This window comes from Uloborus diversus, chromosome 9 (genome assembly GCF_026930045.1).
Source record: "Uloborus diversus isolate 005 chromosome 9, Udiv.v.3.1, whole genome shotgun sequence".
Classification (NCBI taxonomy): Eukaryota; Metazoa; Arthropoda; class Arachnida; order Araneae; family Uloboridae; genus Uloborus; species Uloborus diversus.
In genome coordinates, this window is record NC_072739.1 from 54868130 (window position 1) to 54875365 (window position 7236).

At 34.7% G+C, this 7236-nt stretch overlaps 1 non-coding gene across 1 annotated transcript; it reads left to right on the forward strand.

Moving 5' to 3' along the window:
* The first annotated feature begins 212 nt into the window (after window positions 1-212).
* On the forward strand, window positions 213-288 carry Trnar-ucg (transfer RNA arginine (anticodon UCG)). Its single transcript has one exon. It is a non-coding gene; the product is annotated as a tRNA-Arg (tRNA).
* The last annotated feature ends 6948 nt before the right edge of the window (window positions 289-7236 follow it).

Genomic DNA, 7236 nt, shown 5'->3' on the forward strand with positions numbered 1-7236 from the left:
TTGCAAACCACAAGATGGCTGCCAGTTAAAAGAACAGTTAACTAAGCTTTCAGCGTATTCTGCCGTGTCGGCTCCTTATCACTCGTAGCTCCGTGGTGAAACGGACTTGCGGGAGCACGATTCGCGATCCACAATTTGGAAAACAGTGGATATGTGTAGAAATCTTTGAAAACATGTTATTACCAGCAAATAATGCAGCAAATACAACCTAATCTAGGGTAGCTCAGATGGTAGAGCGTCGGGACTCGAACCCGAAGGTCCTTGGTTCAACTCCAAGCCCTAGTCTAATTTCCTCCTAAGTTGCTGTAATAACTGCTGATCGGTAAATTGTCTGCCACATAAAAGTTTAAAATTTAAAGCAAAAAAGTCCTGATTTCACACGTTCTACATTTAAAAAGGATACTTTCAAGGCGACTCGTTTTTTGAGAGCAAGAATCTTTCAGAACTCATGCTATTCTGCCCGAATTTTCTTATAAACTCAGAAAAATATCTTTTATTTGGCGTCTGACATTTTTTTCCGGTACCTAAGATTTTACATGATTTTTCTCGATCTGTATATATATATATATATATATATATATATATATATATATATATATATATATATATATATATATAAATATGAATCATTGAAGTTCACTATATATATATATATATATATAGTGAACTTCAATCAAGTGATTGACACTTCAACGGCCAATGGAGTGGACGGTAATCGATGTAAGGCAGGAACACGTGACCTGTAACAGCTGTCATTGTTCTGGAGGGAAAGGATCCCCTAAATGACCCCCGTCGTGAAGAGCAATCAAAGAAATTAGCTGGCGGCCAAAACCCCACTTGAACAGTACCGACGCGAAGGTTGAACAGAACAGAAAATAAAGTCAGTACCAAAGGGTCTGCGGTAATTTTTGAAACAAAGTTTTTTTTTTTTTGGATATGCGTTCCCAGATTTTATATTCATGAAAAATTGATGAATGAAATGAAAATTTATCATAAATTGAACAGGAAAAACGATTGTCTTATTTTTTTTTTAAACGATGTTTTCAATTACCACGTCCGAATCTTATTTCGTTCATAAAGCTAATTCGTTTCTTGTCTGAAGTTTAATTAAAGAATGCAATTTTTTGCGTTAGGATATGATTATATATATATAAAAAAAAACATAAGAGGTATAAGCTTAGTGTAAAACTGTGGTGTAGTCCCGGAAAAAAGGGGTGAGGGGTGAGGAGGGATGATTACATATCGGTTATCGGATATTTACAGTCAAGAGGTGGAACGATGCTGAGTTTATTTTTAATTATTGGGGGGACGGCAGAAATGTCGTAATCAGAAAACAATTTCATATTAGGATATGGTTACATTTCAAAGAGGGGGGGGGGGGATCCCGCTATTTTTAGTATATATATATATATATATATATATATATGGTCGAAAAAGAAATACTTCTGCAATTCGGTGGAGGATATGCAACGCTGAACTGACATTTTTGTTAATTAATCAATTATCAATTAATGTTTTAGATATTTATTTATATTTTTCCGGTGATTCATCATGCGCAGGGCTGCATTTGTTTACTATCAGTAAACAAATCATCCCGCAAAAACATAGATAATCAGCATGGTGACTTGAGCAGCATACACAAGACTAAATGATTAATATACTTCTTAAAATTGAAATTCTTTTTCAATAATAATAATAATAATATTTTACGCATCAGACGAAAAGTGCTAATAAGTAGTTGGTAAGTCTTTTATTGAAGTGTATTTTCGAAGCACGCAGTTATATGATGTTTGAGAACATTTGAAAATACATTTCGTGGGTGGAATTACACGAGCAACAGGGAATTACTTGCAATAATGTACTTAAATTAAAAATACAAGCTGCAGTTTACTTGCAGTACACTTGGAACAATGTACTTCGACTTATTCAAATGCAAAATGTTAGGAGGAATAGAATAACTTTTTAAAACTTTTTTTGATTTTTTTTTCTTCTCAGGTCTTTTTTTCTAATGGTTTTCAATTTTTGGTTACATTAGTTATGCATTGCTTTCTGCGATTCAAAATAGTAATAATAACAATAACAATAATCAGAAATGCTTTCCTTTCTGCGGATACTATGGTGAGAAAAGCAACGGCTAAAAGCACAATTTTCAGAAAATTCATTCATGCTCGCATTTCGAAATTAAATGAAACCTCTTTATTACCACACAATGTTGACAGCTTCGTGCAAACGAAGTCCTAAACTTGATAGCTGCACTCAATCAAGCTTTCATTGATGCAAATTATTGCAATCAATCAAACAATCGTAACAATTACGTGGAATATTCCCAACTTACGTCAATTGTTTGCTCGTAAGAACGTGAACAATGTCTTACATACGTAATTTATATTCAGAAAAAAAATATCAGAATTGAAAATATAATCCGACATTTGCAAATTACAGACATTAGTATACTATATCCTTTAAATTTAAAAAATATTTCAATTTAATTTTTCTCTTTTTGTATAAAAGTATTCATGAAGCAGAATTTATAAATTGTTGAGTGAACTAACATTTATTGCTCTAATTTTTCTTTTTTTGATCTCTTCTCGACTTCCCGGGGAAATTTTAAACTGTTAGCAAAATTAGGGTAACTCAAATAACTCTAGGACGTGGAAGAGAAATCTGTCAGGCCCAATAAAAACTTTTTGAATGATGTAAAAGACAGAAACACATATCTCTATTGATAAAGATGTTCTTAGTAACCCCGAAACAAGTGTAATTTAATTTGCATGTTTGTACATTAAAATAGTGTAATTTCTATGTCAATAAATGTTAACATTTAAAATCAACAAAAGTTGAGAGATGTGCGCAAAGTTGCGTGAGACTAATACCAATCATTCGCCCTCGAATACCTTAATATTGCTTGACCAAGACCAAATATATTCTATTTTTGAGCTACCACAGTTGGTTATTGTTTTCACTTGTCCGTAGTTGATGTTCTTTTCGACTTTATTTTTCTATGCTTTTAATGCAAACTCGTCTGTTCCACGTGTCTTCGCGAGCATGTCCCTCCTCCTGGGCGGTGAAGTTCATGTCCCCCGCCATCGACTTTACTTATTCCCGACCCTCTCGATTTTACACAATACTTTTCAGACAAAAACAGCATTCAGTCAACAACGTCCAGCATCCAGCCCCTGGAATTCATTTGAATGTAGACGTCATGTATTCAAATCATTACTTTTACAAATATAATTCGGATAGGAACCATTTGTAGAAATAAGAAACCCAACGAGTAGGGTTCTACCACAATTCGTGATTGTGAAAAACATAATTTAAATTCAAGACGTCAAAATTCAAATGAAAGCTATGGGCTGGATGCTAAATGTTTCTTTCTTTTCTGTTTGGTATTAATTATTATTATTATTATTAATTTATTTTTTTTTGAATTTTTCCCCCCATTTATGAATAATATTAAGTAATGATAATGTTTCAATGAAGCTTTAACACCATTTTAAATCGGGTGTTCCAAAATATCTTCAATTTTTAAATGTGTAAATAAAATATGCACTTTAAAAAGAATGAGCTTTGTGCAAGAAATAGATAAAAGTCAAAAACAACGTCTTAAAAGCACAAGTAAAAGATATAAATTATAAGTGTAGAAAATGCATTGCTTGATTGAAAACTTGTGGCTATGTATTTGTTTTTTTATCCAGGATATTAAAAAACTTTGACCTTTGACACTTTGAATTAAAATTCAACTAGAAATTTGGGTTTTCGTACTAATATTCAAGCCGTATATATTGTATTTATGGTTCAGTTCCCTTCTTGTTGTTTACCTTTTTATAGCGAAATTGAGGCTATAAACGAAATTGTTATTCGGTTCCTTAAACTTCACTATGAACAGGCGCGACTGCAAAGTGCATACACACAAATATATATTGATAAAGACCGGCTAAAATTGAAAAACCTTAGGTTTCAGGGAAATGTTTTAGACGTCAGACAAATTATTTGTCTGCGCTTATGAAAATTTCAGTGTAACACGACTACCGAAAGATTCTTAGAACATTGTGTATTCATCGACGAGTTGACATTTTCTATGGGCCTATGGCGCTTGCGCGCCTTTACCCCGATTCAAGGGAGGGTAAGAGTGAGAGGGAAAGGGAATGAATAAATTTGAATGGGCCTCCAGGCATTTAGGATGCCTGGGAAAAGTCCAAAAAGGGGGGGGGGGGAGAAAGCTTATGGCCTCGCTAGGGCTGCGAGGCCGCTTATGAGGTCGTTGATCTGTTGCTGTTGGGCCTGGAGTTGGTTCAGTACTTGAGTGATGAGCGACATGATCTGTGTCATGTCTTCCCACATAGCACAGTCACATCTCAGCAACGTAGCAAATACGTCGCACTGCGACGTTTGTAACGTCTCGGGCACGTCACGGCACATTCCAGAAACGTCCCAGAGATGTTCTGGCAACGTGGAATTGTCCGACTTCAGTTACGTCGCAATGCGACGTGTATGGTTCGTCGCAATGTGATGTTGTCGTCGCATTGCGACAGCCCAGAGACGTTCTGGAGACGTGGAATTGTCCAACTTCAGTTACGTTGCAATGCGACATGTATGGGTTGTCGCAATGCGACAGCCCAGAGACGTTCTGGAGACGTGGAATTGTCCAACTTCAGTTACGTCACAATGCGACATGCATGGGTTGTCGCAATGCGACAGCCCAAGGATGTTCTGAAGACGTAGAATTGTCCAACTTCAGTTACGTCGTAATGCGACATGTATGAGTTGTTGTAATGTGTCAGCCCAGGGATGTTTTGGCACCGTGGAATTGTCCAACTTCTGTTATGTTGCAATGCAACATGTATGTTTTGTCGCAGTATGATGTTTTCATTCCAATGCGACAGCCCAGAGATGTTCTGGACACGTGGAATTGTCCAACTTCACTTACATGCACATTCATTGGGCTTGTGTATTGATGAGGAAATGTGACAGCTCGCAGCTAAAAATTTCTGAAATTTTTTCTTATTTATTGGGAAAAAACAAAAATTTTGTATTTTTCATCAAGTAACATTCACATTAATTCTAAATGTTTGATAAAATTGTATAGCTAACCATTCAAACAAAATATTTAAATTCCCACATAACAAACAATTCGTACAAGTTAGTACGCACTAACTTAAGAAGTACAAAAGAAAAAAAAACTCAGATTAGTTATTGCCAGGGGCGTGCAAAGGGGGGGAGGACACCTGTTGGCAAAATATTTTTTAAACTAGGGATGAAAATAGGGATAAACAACATAAAGGGTAACGGGAAAGTCATTTGTGATGGGCCCCAAAATTTTTGTGCATGCCCCTGGTTGTTGAATACGAATAGTGATTTTTCAATTTAAAAATAGAAAATAATATAGCAAGAGAATATTGTCGCCTCAGAGCAACAGTAAGAAATCTAATCCCAGGAATAACACTAAGATATCCTACTATTGCTCTGAGGTGACGATATATATATTTTAGTAGCATTTAGACCCAATAATAAAATATTAATGCAAAAATATTGTTAAATTCCCAATATTCACGGTTAATACAAAATCTCGGTTAAAACGAATATTTTCTTAGTTAAGTTGGTTTGAAACAATCATGGAACCAAGCAAAAATGTTTGGATTATGGACGTGTTCTTTATAGGAGAAAATTGGATAATGCACATGTATTCTGGGACTATCTTGTGTTCCGCCCTCCCAAAAATTTATGTTTCAGGCCAGTGCTCACTTTAGCGAGTGTTCAGATAGGGTCCACTATATATAATCAGTGGTGCCCCCCTAGCGTATACTCCATATAGTACGCGTATACTCTCAAACGTTTTTAAAACATATATCCTATACCCAAGCTTAAAAAATTTTCATATTATGCATATGATCGCATACACATATTGTGCATAATTGATTACTGGGAGTATACTCTCAGAAAAAATGATAGGAACATCACTGTACGTAATTAAATTGAAAATCTTATGCACAATAGGTGCATTCAAATGAAAGTTTAGGCTAAGACAAACAAAAATTTTTGACCCCTCCTCTGAAAACTTTTGCTGATGAATGCCATTTTTTTGTCGAAATTATGCATCATTTTCTACGACTAAAAAGTCAAGAATACGTTAAATATTTTTGTATGGAGCATAAAGCCCTTATACCTGTTGTCTGTGGACATTTCTCGGAACTTTCTAGGTGTCAATGCGGATTATCACTTGTTCCACCACTGCTTAGCATCCTTCTTTTCAAAAAATGGAAAATCTTAATAACTAACAGATACGTTCATACCGCAATAATGAATAGTAGTAATTCATTTTTTTAAAGACAATACTCATTTGTTTTTTTTTCACTATTTCACTTATTTATGCAACTGTTATAAATAACAGCTAATCGAACAAATTGTGAAGTTTCTGGCATTTCACATTAAGATTTTCCTGTACAGTAAACTCCCAATTATATAAGGAATTAAGAGGCACAAGTACAGTGGATATCAAAAATCGCGGCCAAACCGCTAAAAGGCTATAGGGAGGGACAACCAAAGGTAAAAAATATTCTTGCTGACAAACATGGCTTTATTGATACATAGTATTTTGTTTTGTGAAAATATATGCAGCACAATAAAAATGTTTTTATATTTTTGCACAACAGAACTGAACATCAATAAATAACAAGGGCATGCAGGATGAAAAAAGTGTAAAAAATAACCAAATCAATAAATAATAAAACATAAACAACTATGAGGTTAAATCTGCAATTTTTCGAGAAGAAAACAGCCATTGGCTTAAGCTTCTTGCTGCGAAAATACATGTTCTTGATTGTTGAATGACTCGCGGATAATCAGGAGTTTACTGTATATAATTAGAAGGAAATATTACTATTAGTTCATAAAACTCATCTTCAATATCAAGGTAATTGGAAATAATTTCTACTTTTTTAGATTGCACAGGGTGGGTCAGTTTACAAGAATTGTCAACATAGATAGATAATATAGACGCACGCTTGCATGGGTACATTTTGATGCTGTGCAGATACATTTGCTGCTGATATGTACATCAGGGTTCATACTCATTTTTAAAAGTGAAAATTAAGGACTTTTTAAGGACTCTCAAAAAAATTTTAAGTTCTCATCGGAAATGATTATATAACTTAAGGTACACCATTTCAACGTTTTCCAGAGTGTGTAGGGTGGGGGAAAGGCAGGAGTACTTGATACATAAGCATATGATACAAGCAA